Raw genomic sequence first — 16,193 nt, forward strand, 5'->3', positions numbered from 1 at the left:
GTACGTGTGAAAAAAGTGTAAAGTAAATAAATAAATAAAAAGCTTACTTTAAAATTGAATACATCGCAAAGGTGTAGCTCTTAAAAGGGTATATTAATTTGCACTCGCAAATACCCAAATTATTTTACAAACACACAAACTGATTTGTGCAACCAATATTAATATGTACATATTGATAATAACGGTAATTATGGGCATTGCCGCAAGCGGTTTGTTTACGCGCAACCTGGGCAATTACAACATTACAAAAATGCCGGTTAATATTCAACCTTTCTAGAAGCGTAAACACGAACGGGTGAATTGGTAAAAACGAAACACACAGGTAAATCAGTTAATTTCGACTGCCATACCATAGTAAACTTCATAGCTGCATTTCGCACAACATAAAAGGGTATAAAAATATATTTATCCTAATTTTGATAGGTAGGAGATTATAGCACTGCCTTGAGCAATAAACCATGCTAAATTTCATGAAGATATATTTCCAAATAAAAGATTTTTTCATACAAGAATTTAATTTTTATCGTTCAGTTTGTATGGCAGCTACATGTTATAGTAACCTGATCTAATCAATTTCATGGAAGGTTGCACTATTGTCTTCGACAATTCGCTATGAAAGATTTTATGAAGATATCTCGTCAAATTAAAAAGCTTTCCATACAAGCACTTTATTCCGATCGCTCAGTTTATATGGCAGCTATATGCTATAGTGGTCTGATATCAGCAAATATCTCAAAAACTGTTGGACTAGTTCGCGTATATACAGACAAACGGACATGACTAAATCGACTTATCTCGTAATGATGATCATTTATAGATATAATATATTTTATGGGGTCCCCGACATTTCTTTCTGGGTACTACAAACTTCGTGGCAAACTTAATATACCCGGTTCAGGGTACAAAAATAAATATTTAGCAAACAATGAGTAGAAAAACCAAATGGAATGGAATAATTCTCAGAAATATAGATGTACAACATTATTAAATCTATTTATATATGTATATTTATATATGTATACCAAACAAATACATACAAATATTATACATACATATGTTGCTTATATTACGTGCAAATTCATTTGAATAAAGGTAAAGGTTCGTAAAAATATCGGGAAAAAAAATAGTAACAAATGACAGAGGATATAACAGTAGCATTTCATGCCATTTGAATTCCTTTTTAAAGATTTTTATCCATTTTAAGTAGCTTTAAAAAATATCGTTAGTCAGTCTTTTCGTGGAGAAAATGGTCGTATAGGTAGTTTTAGTGTAATCTTAATTCAACTAATATATATATATATATACCTTTACATAAAAATCGATTATTTTACCAAAATTTTAACAATCTTGTACTGAACTATTGTTTTTTTATGCAAAATATTGCCAGAGTAAAGAAGACATGTATACCATATATAGAGGTTGCCATACAAAGTTGGTTGGGATGTGGAAAAATTTCAATTGGGAAAAAGTTTTCAACACAAATTTATCCAATTTCATGACATATAGGTAACATATAGGATATTTTTTAAAGGTATAAATATTCCTGGAGGGACAGTTGTCAATCTAGCTGTAAAAGTAAATATTCATGTTTGACAGTTACGTACCAAATAGCCTCCCCCGTCAATATCGATGTTCTAAGGAACACGTTAGTCATGTGATATACAGTTATGGTATTAGGGATAGTCAGAATTTTCCAAATTGTTTTTTTGCATTTTCCTAAAGCATAATATAATATTTTAGAAATATTCTCTGAAAATTGGAAGTAAATCCGACAAATTCTTTTTAAGTTATTCGATAATTAGCAAAGTATTCTCGGGCGCTTTGAAACGTTCGTGTAAAACTTCAAATGCGTTTTTTTTGGAAAGCTGTATTGTTAAACTGGTGACCATTGTAGCTCTAAAACCGCTCGGTAGATTTCAATGAAATTTATACCGTTTTTTTTTTTTTTTAAAACGTCAAAAATTAGTGGCTAATCGAAGAATTTTTTTTTAATTTCGTTTTTTTTAAAAACAATTAACTATCGGTTTTTTTCCGAAAATCTGGAAAATCATTTTTTGGAAGTCGCCATTTTGTTAATAAGAAGAGCTGCGATCAGGCCCTAGACTACCGAATAATAAACTTTTTTTTTGTCCGATTGATTTTAGATGAATCTCCAAGGATTAGTGAAGGTTACCGCAAGGAGCTTCAGTTCAACATGTATATAGTAGCCATTACTTTTAAAAACCTAATTTTTTTACAATTTGAAAACTTGGATCACTGCGTCGCAGTGGCTACTCTGCTCACATACCGATGTGGGATACATGTGGATAGGGAGGAGTCGCTGGAGAAGAGGCGCAGTGAGCTTTTTCACGATGGGTCGAAGCTAAGAGGGATGGTTGGAAGGGGAATTTTTTGTAAGGAGATATCCGTCAATCTTGCCTTTAGGCTTCCGGTCCATTGTAGTGTTTTTCACGCTGAAGTGGCTGCTATTGAGTGCAACTTCTTTCATGGAGGTATACATTCACTCGCTAACTGTGCGCTCAAATCTAGTCAAGGATTGACTGTGCTTACTAGAAATAGAATCAAGCAACTACATTATTTATGTTCTAACAGAAGCTGTCCAAGTGAGTAACCTGTTGGGATTGAACTCATAACCAAATCTAATCTAATTGTCTTCCACAAAGTTTTGCGAACTAAGATAGCCAAGAAATTGGAAATTTCCTTAGGTTTTTAGCATTTTCATTTGAAATAAAAGCTATACCTCTATTTATATACACCCTTTATACAATGTGTGCTTCGCTTTGTTGTAAAAGTACCGCAAAGTGAAATTTTCAATTAAGTTTAGATGTGACACCACAATTAGTATTTCAATTACGGTTTATTCTGCTAACAATTTTACTTTATTTATGCATTTGTGAAGCATTTTCATAGCTAAATGATAGAATATAATATTTGTTTTCCAATTTGCAAAACTTCTTGAGTGTATGTATGTATGTGTCTGTGTGTGGTTGAAAATAAATGCGTGTTCATTTCATTTTGTTTGCGGCATGTCTTTTTCACACGACATAAAAATGGATTACTCGGTTTTCGTGATTACTTGGAGAATACACACACGCACACACAGCCATGTAACATAACGGTCATAAATATTCACATGCTAAGGTTACCGTGGCGACCATCTGTCGTTTGTAACGAGTTGACGTCCGTTCTAGCAGCTTCTACGTAGCCATATAAATTTAACAAATTTAAATATAAATATTTTAAATGAAAATTCAGCACACTTTTGCAACTTTTTATTGCTTTTTCGAATGTGCATAAATATTTGATTGCATATGCATATGAGTATCGTTTGCAAAAAACCAAACATCCTTTTGGTGCTGCGTGAAAGCTGTGATCGAATATGTGGCATGTCCGTTATATAACACAGCGTGGTGCCACTTGCATTCCTTTGAGGATACGTAAAGTTCATGCTGTCACAAAGATATAAAAATGACAGATTTCATACATAAAAGCCATGATGCCTTTGTAGGTGGGCGGCCTTTTGACTACTTTAATATAACAATGAATTTAATTGTTGTCTTCCATCACGTTTTGAAGCCTTTTTAATATTATTTTAGAACCGCATATTATGCCAGTTCATAGCTGAAGAGAGATAAAACCCAAGTAACATTAACCGTATAGTGTTAATGGCAAAAAACTCGAGTTGACTATGTTAACGAGATAAAATTGAAGTTTCGTAAAAATATTCCGGCAAGCATACATTTTATAAGGTAAATCATGATTGATCCCAAAACCGCACACGAGTCAACCAAGCCCATTAAATGGAAAGTTTAATGTTTATTATTCTACTTATCCCATATGCGATTAAGCTTTTCTGCAAGAGCATTAAAGCTGCTTTCCAAATATCTAGAAAACGAAGTCCTCTTTCGGTAGATTTTTTCATTAAAAAAATAGTGTTATGCTTCCTATTCTCCTACCATTAATTGGTACTGCAGGAGATTAAACACTTGTGAATTACTTTCTTTTCAGATTTAACGAAAATTCATATATTACAAAGGGAAGGTATTCTTTCAAAAAATTTAAAATGATCCGACCAAATAGTTTCGGTGATATGACCGTATTTGTAAGGTTTTTGTAACTTAATGTAATCGGCTACCAAAATTTTAAATGCGTTTTTCTCGAAACACTATACTCAAAGTCCACTTTTTGTGGGAGGCTGCCATTTTATATACAAAAAACAAAACGGAAATTTTAACCAGTTCTTCGATAACTACCTGCATTCATCTTAAGCTATAAAATATTTGCTTAATTTTACGATTTGAATTAATTTTAAGCAAAAAAATCGTCTTCGGCCCCAGATACCTTTTTTCATAGATGCTTCTAGGAATCTTAAGCTATGGGATCAAAAGATTATTAAATTACATTAAATACTGTCTCCATTTTTATAAAGAAGCCTCTCACAAATACACACCTCACCACTGTCTGCTTAAAGGTGCCTCACACAAAAAAATGGGAGCGCTCGGGGTGTAAGCCTCTCGACCCTCTTTGCCATTCTTATAGCAGTTTCATTGCCATAAACTGCATGTCACTAATGCTTTAACTACACCTTTCCTATAATCTTCCTGTCACTCACATATTTGCATACTATCCAACTATTGACAATGTTTATTTTTAACTCACTTTGATCTCACTAAAGTATAGAGAGCATAATCAATTAAAGTTCTCGTGTCGGTCAAAAATTCAATGCCGCCATTTAGCTTTAACATGATGTTTGATAAACAAATAATAAAATGTAATTTTCATGCATAGGCAATGAGTGGAAAGCACACCTTGACCTCCGCATCGCGTAACCCAGCCAACAATAGGGCTACTAATCCACATGACTTATACACACGCGCTCAAGTCCCCTCAGCGAGTTGGCGAATTGCCGTCTGCGCCATTTAGCTCTGTGTGCCTTTCGCTTTGTAAAAATCACGCAACTTGCTGTGACTTTGATCAAAATGTTCAATGTCTTGCCGGCATACTCACTGTCTTTACTCCCATTTTTTGAACTCTAGACATCTTTAGTCGTTATGGCTGCTGTGTACGCTGATTGTGTTTCTGACAAATTCATCGTGCTGCAGTATATGATGTGCTGCATACGTGAATTATTAGCATAAATCTGTTTCATCATTCTTGCAGCATTATGCGCATTGATTACAGCAAAACATAGTATAAGTCATTTATGAGTTCAGCTTAGTAATCTGTAAGTCGTTTCTTGTTTCTTTACTACAGTGGGGTCAGATCGAATATCAGTTAGTTAATAAATTTATCTTAATTGTATAGTCTTAAGTAAATTTCAGTTAATTAAAAATCACTTAAATTGTAGTAACTTTACTTAAAAACAAATAAATTCTATTTAATTGAATTCTACACAATTTAATTTTATTGGAGCTGAATTTATTTAGAAACATTATAATTGAATCTAAACTAATTCGATATATTTTATTTAACTGAACTTGAGTCAATTAATTAAAAACACTTCATTAACTTTCTCTTAATTGAACTTAAATTTACTCAATTCAGATTCACTTAATTTATTATTTATTTATTTAGAAACATTATAAAATATAATAAGATATATAGTTCGATAATTTTTTCTTAATTGAACTTGGCACAATAATTTTACTAGATCAGAAGCACTGAATTAATTTTCATTTTATTAAACTTAAATTAACTTAATTTAGTTTAACCCAACTCTGCTAAATTAGATTTTCCTTACGTGGACTGTACTCCATTAAAATTGTATATTTGAAATAGTTTGCGACAATTTGAAGTTGATCCGATACATATTTTCGCAGATATGAGCATATTTGAAAGAATCTTTTAACTTAGTGTAAGTTTCTCCCAAAAGTTTAAAAACGTTTTTTTAAAAACCATGTGAATAATATTTCTCCGGAAACGGCTAAACCAATCGACTTGAAATTTTTACACGCCTTTCCTAGATTTATTTATCAGGTATTAATCGTAAGATTCTTAACAATAACTTAAATATTTTAAAGCCCTTCTGAGTCGTACGTTTTTTTTTTTGGAGGCCTTCATTTTGACGAAAAACAAAATTTTAATTAGTCCCTTGATTATTACCTGTATTTTTTGGTTTTTAGATTGGAGATATTTTAAGCAGAAAAATCTTCCTCACCACCAGTCACCTTTTTCGGATTACCGCTACGAGATTATGTTAATCCAAAATGTTACCAAATGAATTGGTAATTATTAAAGTATTATTTTGTAAATAATTATTACATAAAATGGCAACAAACGTATGTATATACTTAACATCGTGGCAAACTTAATGTACCCTGCTCAGGGTATTAAAATCACAACTAGAAAATATTGTCCGTATAATTTAGTTGTCCGGAATTTAAAAAAAGTTTAGTTTTTTCAAAATTTTGAACGTTTTTGGCCTACTGAAATTCGATTTTGAATAAAAAAAAACTGGTATTTCATTTTATGGAGAACTATGTATATTCAGAACTTGTATACCGAACTTGTTAGTGATTCGATCATGCCGCCGAGTACCCACTAGAACAAATCCGAAAAATGTAGTTTTGAGAAAAAAGTGTTTAAAGATAAACTGATGCAGCTGATTGAACTGAATTAGCTACATTTTAGAAAACTATAACACAAAAACGATTTGTGATATTGATTTAAGATTTAAGTATTATATGTTATTTCTAAAGGTATAATTTGAAATCAACACTTTTTTTTTTAATTTTCATATTATTACCATTTTAGTATTATATGTTATTTCTAAAGGTATAATTTGAAATCAATACTTTTTTTTTTAATTTTCATATTAGATGTGCTTCTTTAACATTTCACTGTAACCAGTTATAAATTTTGTTTGTTAAATTTTGCAAAATTCATTAGCCGTGGACTACTGTATTAAAAATGAAAACCAAAAAGTCGTCCATGTATGTCAAATTTTCAGCTTCTCTTTACCTTTCTTTTAGCTTTGTATTATACCCTTCTACTGAAATTTCCAAGCACAAAAACAAGAGCATCATTAAAAATGTAAAAACTAAGAGCCACTAAAGGCTGTAGCAAATGGCTATATGTTTAATTGGAGTAACTTTTATACTTTAGCAGCTAAGAAAATTATGTATTTTTATAAAGAATATTATCTAAGAAACATAATTTAATTATACTCACATTGAATTTGCCTTTATGGTACTTATTTGGGGTATATAACTTTCGCCTTAATCACGTACTAAACTTTTTCGTTATTTTTCTCTACTGCATGTCTGATTGTTTTTGATATATTTTGCGTTCGCTACTCACAATTTTTCGACATAAAGTTCTGATTTGGTTTTTCCTCTTTAATATTATACCATTTCTACTTTACTACTACGCCTTTTTCTTTTGCTCATAATGTTTTTTGTTTCGGGTAGCTCTTTTAGTGGTGCGTCGCGCATTTTTGGATTTTCGCATTTCAAAGGCAATGTTCCGTCAATGATTTATAGCTTAGCACTGCCACATTGATGCAATTGAATGTATGCTGTATCTCTTGGTGTGTATGTGCGTGTAGCTGTTTGCGTTGATTACCCAACCCATGCAAGCGCTCTTGACTGCAGGCGCTGGGTTCGCAGCTTAAAGCTATTTACTGTCATAGAGCAAATATTTGCTTGAAAATCGGCTCAACGCCAATTCGTATTTAACGCAGCTAGCTATTTAATTAGCAAATTTTGCTTTCATTCACTTTGTTCACTATTTATATGCACTTTCTTAGCGCTCCCTATACCCACGTCCTATCCTCTACTCTTGACATACACTTGTGTGTGCGTGTACGCTGTGTACTTAGCGTTCAGCTGAGATTTATATGCCGTCAGTGAGTGGCAAATGAAGGTCATCGCTTGTCGTGTTTTTACTTCCATAAAGCTACTGAATTCGCAGCAGACGAATAATAAAGTGCTGCATAAATAAATCTCTTGCTTGGATCTTTTATAATGCAAAGCGAAGGATATGTTGAGAAAGGGTTAGCAGAAGAGTCACGAACATTAATTATAATTCGTTGTTATTGGATGGTTAGAAATTATCTAATTTAACAAGGCAATGTTTATTTAATGGACTTCGTCCTTTATAATGGTCATAAAGGGTAAAATTAAGTTATGAGTAATTAGGCACAATTTCGGGAGGAACCGAGCTGACATGTGGCGTCGTTAGGTGAGGCTGAGGGGCGTTTATGTTCTTTTTTGATACCACAATAACTTGTACCGTACCGCAATATACCTATCTAATTGGAGTAATATGTTTTGCTTTGTATCCAAAGAATTTACTGTAAATCAGCTAGAGAAAGCAGAATATTTGGTATATGAAAGTTGGCAGAAAGTAGATATCATAGATTTTTTGTATTAAATTACAATACCCTTAATATGATATTTTTGACAAATTAAGATATATCACATACTGACCGATATATAAAGAATAAAAATTATTATATATTTCGTTAGAGGCAATGCAGAGATTTGCTGCAACTAAAAGTTTCTAGAGTTAGATGTTACTCCTAAAAGTATGCTGTATACTTGTAGTTTCATTTTCGAACCAATTTATTTATCGCTAGCCCTGTATATAATTTTTTCCGAAGTTAAGATTTTTATCGTTTTAGACAGTTTTTACGATGCAGTAACTAATTGGATATGCATCCTCAAAACACTACTTTGAATAAATTTAATTCAACTAATAAAACCCAAACTAAAAGTGGATAACGTTTACTTTTCAAATTCGAAATAATCTGTGAAATTCATTTCCTCTGGCTCGCTCTCTGAGAGAAATCCCACATTTCTCATGCTTCCTATTGCTTATTTTTAGTAGAATCTCGTTTTAACGGTATTTAATTAATTATTTACTCAGTTTACAGTACTATGTCATAAATAGAGGTACAGCTGTCCTTGTCTCAAGAGAATCGGCATTTTGCTAGATATATTTTGCTGGACATTGAAGTATGTGTGCCTGGTTTTGCCTTTTATAAGCTTGAGAGGTTGTTAAATGTTAGCTACTCTCTACGGATTTATAATGGTCATGATCAAATTTTAAGAGTTTTAGACATCACAAACAGACCGACGCTTTTAGCTGCTGCAAGGATCGACATTTTAATCCAACCTAACCTAAACTACGGATCACTTTTTGTCACAGTTTTAGACCGAAATAGATCTTCAGCCTTTATTGCAGTTTGAAGATTGATATTAATTAATTAAGTTTGAGAAGGAGTTACAGAAACACGTTGTTTTGGCAGCAATAAGAATATTTCAGCACTTAAGAAATTTTCTGTCAAACCCGTGCACAATAAACAGACGGATGACTGACATGATTTTTCAGTTACTTTACTATTGATGTCACGCATGGAGAGCGGTCAATACTAATTTAATTGAATGTAGATTTTACGAACTGCCGGGAAGAAGGATTTATGTTTAAATGAAATTTTTGTAGGTACTTAAGGCTCATCGGAGCTTAATGTTAGGTTAACCGAAACTTATATGTATGAGTCTATTACGGAAACCCACTGGTTTGGCAGTTAAATTTTATTTTATTTTTTATTTTTTTCAAAGTATATTACACGAATGCAATACTCGACTTTAAAACAATCAGTAATATCGAATACATATAAGAACTTAGGAAAGAACTCGTAAACTACTAAATATACAAAGTGAACAAAGTAAGGAGTATTAAAAGTTCACGCGCAACCATAACAACAACAAAATAAATTTGTGAGTTTAAAAACTGCATTTGTCTCGACATAACTGTTATTGTGTAGCTGCGAGAAAAGTTCAATAAACCCTAGACATACAAAAGTTAGTAAAAAATGCATTACGAGCAAGTGCAATAACAGTAAACGCCAGAGCAATAAGCGGAAATTCAGAGTTACACGAGCAGCACGACCCAAGGACATACAAAAATAGCGCAGCCAATAATTTATGCAATGCAGAAGTAAAATATTTAGCAAAGCGCGGTGAGAGCTTCATTACAGTTTTGGGAATTTATTTCGAGTAAAATTTCTGCGAAAGAGACTTTTCACGAGACCATGCATTATGCATAAGCTTGTATATCAGAATTTATATTTTCCATATATACGCCACTTTAGATGTCACGGAAACGGCATTTTTATGCATTTGAGCAACTTCAACAAGTTTTAATTAAATTTGGACAATTAGTGTTTTGCTTACTGTTTCCCGCTAATTTGGAAATGCATTAAAAAGCTTGCATATTAATAACGGTAAATTTCTGTTTTTAGAAAAAAGACTAAAATTAAAAAACAGTATTTATTAAATTTCGAAAAACTGAAAATCGAAAAAAAAATTTTAAAATCATCCAATCACAAAGGGCTAAGGCAAGTTTTCACCCGATTTCATCCATTTTTGGCACACAGACATAATATTATCAGGAAATCATTCTCTCCGATTTCAGTTATATATTTTACACATTGACGAATCAGCTAGAATGTCAAGTTGTGTATATGGGAACTAGGCGCGGCTGTAGTGCGATTTCACCCATTTGCACACTGTATTATGGGAATGTCAAAATAATCCTATGTTCTTTCAACTAAAGTGGGCGATGCCATGCCCATAGTCCAATTTTGATACAGTCTCTTATAAAGTTTTTTTGTATCATTGCAGTTGTAAAATTTAATGTCTCTGATGCATTTAGTTATTAATCTATCGCACTTGTAGTAGTTTTCAACAAAACCGTTATATGGAGAGTGGACATGGTTATCATAATATTAGGTAAAGTAAAAAGTTCGTTCGGTTTTTTATTGATTTTTCAAAAGATGATAACTTTGTGTACATTTGTCCGATTTAAGTCAAATATGCGCCGTTTTGTTCGTAAACTTGTTGCCAACGAGATGCCAACTTCATTATACCCCTGTCTTAGAAGACTGAGTCCCTATTGCCAAAAAACTCAGATAGCCAATTTTCACAGGCCTCTCTTGAGGCCAACTTCTCACGATTAAGCGCGTTCGCCATGGACAGGAAAAGATGGTAATCACTTGGTGCCAGGTCCGGACTATAAGGTGGGTGCATTAGAACCTCCCATCCGAGCTCCAGGAGGTTCTGGCGAGTCACCAAAGACGTGTGTGGCCTGGCGTTGTCCTGATGGAACACAATTCGGCCTCTGTTGATCAAAGATGCCCTCTTCTGGATGAGTGCTGCCTTCAAGCGGTCCAGTTGTTGGCAGTAGAGGGCCGAATTGAACGTTTGGCCATAGGGGAGCAGCTCGCAGTAGATGATTCCTTGCCCATCCCACCAAACACACAGCAAAACCGTCCTGGCCGTCAATCAGGTCTTGGCCACCATCTGGGCCGCTTCCCCGAGCTTTGACCACGACCGTTTGCGCTCGATGTTGTCATAAGTGACCCATTTTTCATCGCCAGTCACAATCCGCTTCAGAAACGGGTCTGCAGCGATTTGCAGATGGAAATTCGGTCCATCATGTTTTTTGCGTTAGTTCGTGTGACACCCAAACATCGAGCTCCTTTTTGAATCCAAGGTTATGCAAATGGTTCCAAACGATTTTCTGGCTTATCTTTAGTTCCTCAGCAATTAAATAAGTGCTCACGTGACGGTCTGTTTCCACTATTTCCATGATTTTATCGCAATTTTCGACGACAGGCCTCCCGACGCGTGGTGCATCTTTGACATCGAAATTACCGGAACGGAACCTAGCAAAGCACTTTTGTGCTACACTTTCGTTTACAGTATCGGGCCCATAAGCTAAATTAATGTTTTCAGCCGCTTTGGCTGCTTTTTCGCTTTGATCGAAGAAAAATTGTAAAATATAGCGAATTTTCTCTTTGTTGGTGTCAGTCTTTGACGAGCGCTCACAACGAACTGAGTAAATCAATCGAAAAACTGTCAAAAACAAACATTTAGCGCGAATAAACACGTTTTCAGCGTATAGTATACAGTTGACATGATGCGACACGTAACACTAGTACTATGGACAATAACGCCATCTCTTAGATAAAAACCGAACGAACTTTTTACTTGACCTAATATTTCACCTATTTTCACTGTCGCAAGAGGTGTCGAAAGGATTTGTACTGTGAAAATTTAGGTGATTTGGCTTGAATGTTAAAAATTATATTAAACTTATTAGGGACGAAATCTCGACCCTTTTTGAACAATTCTCAAATCACAAGTGCCGCTTGTTATTGTGGTTTATTGTACTCAAATATATTTTTATATCTTAACTTGCAGCTTAGTTGTGATCATTTGAAGGTTTTCGATTAATAAGGTTATGTGAGCGTGGCAGCGATTCGATTACGTTCATCTACAACACCGTCCTCCTGATTTGACTAAGAAACTCGTGTACGAAATTTCATGACGATATCTCAATTTTTACTCAAGTTACAGCTTGCACAAACGGCCGGACGAACAGACAGTCTCCCGGATTTCAACTCATCTCGTTATACTGTTAACTCGATTAGTTTAAGATGTTACAAACAACCGTTAGGTGAACAAAACTATTATACTCTGCAGCAACATGTTGTAAGAGTATAAAAATATCAACATTAAAAGTTCAGAATTTAAAACTCAGACTTCGAAAGTATGAGAATTTTCTTGCATGTGTATTTTTTTTACAAAAATCAGTTGGTTCTCAAAATGTCTGTGGTGACGTTACGAAGATGCCTATTGTCTGCCGAATGGTTGTCAGATAACTGACAGATCACTAACGTCAGATCATTCTGTTAGATGGATGTAAGATGGCTTAGATAATTGCTATGATGTAGCTGAGAAATGGCTGCTGTTAGATGATTCTTCGCAATTGTTATTCAAATGGACTTCAGAGAGCTGTCAAATCGCTAATATCTAGTGGTTCTGTGGATATAAGACGCCACTAAAATAACTTCTGATACATAGTTGCAAACTTGTAGCTGAAAGGTGCAAAAGAGTACATTTAAAATTTTTTTGACACAATTCACCAACTCATACTAAGTCATAGCTTTATCCACTACTTTTAGGGTAGATAATTATGAGCTAATGATATTTCCCTTCAAATAAGCTTACAAGAGGATTTTTGCTTTTTTTACTTTATTTTAAATTAAGAAACAATAAACCTGCTGTGAACTATTATTATGAAGAGAAAGTCCAATTGATTAGCCGACTATATATTTTTCAGATGTTTGTCAAAAATATACCAGTCCCATACTACTTCAAAGTAGGCAACAGATAGGTATATACGATTTAATTTTATAAAAATCATTCAGTTTGGTTTGACTAAGGGAAAACTAAGTCTCATTCATAAACTTGAGAGCATTTAATGAAGCCTTATTTAATATATGGAAGTCTGCAATTTTCCAGAGTCTAGTCTGAGCTTTGAAATTGTTCATAATTGGTTCAAGCTTGCATCTTTTCGCACTAGTCACTTTCAGTTAGCAATTTCTGCTTTCACACTAGGCTTTCTACTGAATAGTGCAATATTTCACTGCAAGAAAGTTGTGAGTTACTTCTGTAAACTATTTTTTTTGCAGCAACGTCACGCACGCGTAACCATAATCAAATTAAACTTACCAATATGATGACTTTATGATGACATATTTGCAAGGAAAATTATATAAAATCTCGGCAATTTTCATTACATATAACGCCCGCGAATGCGCTGAACCATTACGCTGTTGGCAAATGGCGTATAATGGTAGCTGCGCGCTGAATTTCCGTCCCTCAAGTCAACAATAATTTGCGAACTTAAATGAAATGACGGCACTGCGTGTTTATTTGGCATACTTCTCGACTTGAATCCGGTGGTGACACCTCAAGCGCCGCAAGATTCACCCAACGATTTGCTGCATTTCATGCGTGATAAATGGGCGACGTTGAGCTCTTTAACTGGCTGATAGCCATGCTCAACGCAAAAGCTCTGGACAAGAGTGCAGTGACTGAGTGAGTACTTGTGTACAAACAACAATGTGGCAGCCACGGCAGGAAGAAATCAATGCGTTTCGCAGAAAATGAACCGTCAGTCGGGAGAGATGATACCGGGAAGCTTACAGTACGTTTACAGTTTAAATGAATCGTACCCAGCTTATGGCGCTTCTACGCGTCTGAAGAGGCTAAGTTACATGACCATCTCCATGGCGATGCACTATTTTCGCTCGTCATTGCTGTCTGCTTCGTGCAAGCTTCACAGCTCTTCCCCGAATACATTGCTAAAGTGAATTAGTGCTGATCGATTGAAGGATGCAATGTCATGTATCGTTAAAGTATCTATTAAATGCAATAAGGAAAAGAACACAAGGAAAATGCACAGCGAATATTTATTTTTGGCGGAGAAAGAAATAAATTGCGGCAGGAAATTCGAAAATAATATTTTTCTGCCCGCAATTTGTTGCATGTGCGAAATTCTCATTTTTATATTTATACAAACCAAAATGCTTTAAAACGTCATCTTTTGCGCGAGTTCGTTGCTTTTATTTTAAGACTGCTCTGGAAAGCATGAAGTATGTAGTTTTATGTCATAGGCGTACCGCTGATGGGGTTGTATAATGAAAGTCGATGACAAAATTATTTGCTTAAATAAAATCTTGAGCTTGTCTGTGTCGCACTAGCGACATATTGCCGGTGAGTCACGTGCAATTACACCAAATCACATGCCGATGATAAATAGTGAACTTTATAGAAAAAATAATATTTATGGAAATAGAACGACTTGTCGTCGAAATAAAGTAAAAAATTATCAAACAATAGCTGCCTGCTTTATAGAAATTGTGTTTTTGTTGGTCGATTGATTTAACCCGGTTATACCTTCCAGGTTTCTAAACAGTGTTTCATTTAGAGGGCTCTTTAAAAGAGTGCTCGACACGTTTCTGTACGAAAAAGTTAAGCAGAGTTACTTCTCAAGGAAGCGTTTTTTTACTGGAGCACTTTACTAGTACCCAAGTGAAGTTACCGCATTATATAATTGTTGGATAGATCTCAAAGAGCTCACTCTAGACGCAATGCTATCATAGAACCAAAATTTTACGGAAGGACGAGGATTACCCTATTTTGTCGGACGCTCTTTGTAAAAGCTATTTGGAGGAAGGGGAGGTGGAACCATCTTGTCACTTCCTCCCGGCTTTTATCAGACACAGATTGAAATATCTCGATAGACCCAGCTTTGGCGAGCCTAACAAAGTTACTGGTATTGATATTAATCAGAGTAAGCTCAAAATGCTTCGTCGATCTATTAGGATTTGGTGATCCACTTTTAAAAGTTTATGGGTGCCACAAAGGATGAATATAAGTGAGATCCATCGATTTTGAATCAACCCTAAAACCTAACCCAACCTCAGCCTATTGCCAAATGTAAGAAATCTAATTTGCTAGAACTGTAGTTGAATCGGTTTGGTGCCACGCGGTATACTTCCTTTTAATATTAATAAAGATCTACGCTATTGAAACTTGTCGTTGGTATAGTATCCCAGAAGCATTAGCTAACTTATAATCTTCAGTTCAGTATTTTAATTTGGGTCATGAAACAGCGTAATAGTATGAGCTCCATGACAGTTTAGGGCTCATATGCTTTTCATTTTAAAGTCCTAGAAGTTTGTGTTCAACTGTTCTTAAACAAAAATTTACTTAGTAACGCTCATTTATAAAATACAATAAGGATTAAGCACAAAAAAGTACAGAAATAAGAAATAAATGTAAAAACTTACCGTTACGAAGCTCTTCTAGGTATTTATGTAAGTAGAATGTTCAGTTTCGACATAATCCTGAAAAAAATTAAATAAATGTTTACCATCACTATTGAAAAACAAATAAATTGAATTGAGTTTAAGTTAAGTTAATTTTCACTGTCGGGCGTTCTCGCCATACATGGACCTGGTTCTCTGTGTATAAATATTAAAAACTATCTAGAATTGGTAAATCAATTTCAAAGAGCTTTAAACCATGCATGTGCTTCCAAAATATTGAATCTGCGATCGATCCCGAATTTTTGTGATTCAAATCAGTGACTCCGAAATTCTGAAATACTCGGGGTTCAAAATTTTTCGATAGAAAAAGTGCAAAGCATATTCGTCTACGTTTAACACTCCTTATGCAAAAAATCCTTGAATAATTTCGAAATTTCGGGACTTAAAGTAGTAACCCCGAAATTCCAAATTGTTTGTTGTACAATGTACTCCCAAAATAATTAATTTCTAACATATCTTGAAATTCCAGTAATCGAAGTGGTAATCTAGATAACCCGAAATAACT

General features: G+C 34.3%; 1 protein-coding gene across 2 annotated transcripts in view; it reads right to left on the bottom strand.

Moving 5' to 3' along the window:
- The window catches only part of LOC106622154 (G-protein coupled receptor dmsr-1), a 255,903-nt gene that overhangs the window by 180,792 nt on the left and 58,918 nt on the right, over nucleotides 1–16,193 (bottom strand). For both annotated transcript variants that reach the window (XM_070108720.1, XM_070108721.1), the window contains one exon: nucleotides 15,650–15,706. The gene's annotated coding sequence lies outside the window, so the exon portion shown is untranslated. The remainder of the gene's footprint in view (nucleotides 1–15,649; nucleotides 15,707–16,193) is intronic.

Source organism: Bactrocera oleae, chromosome 4, assembly GCF_042242935.1.
Source record: "Bactrocera oleae isolate idBacOlea1 chromosome 4, idBacOlea1, whole genome shotgun sequence".
Lineage (NCBI taxonomy): Eukaryota > Metazoa > Arthropoda > Insecta > Diptera > Tephritidae > Bactrocera > Bactrocera oleae.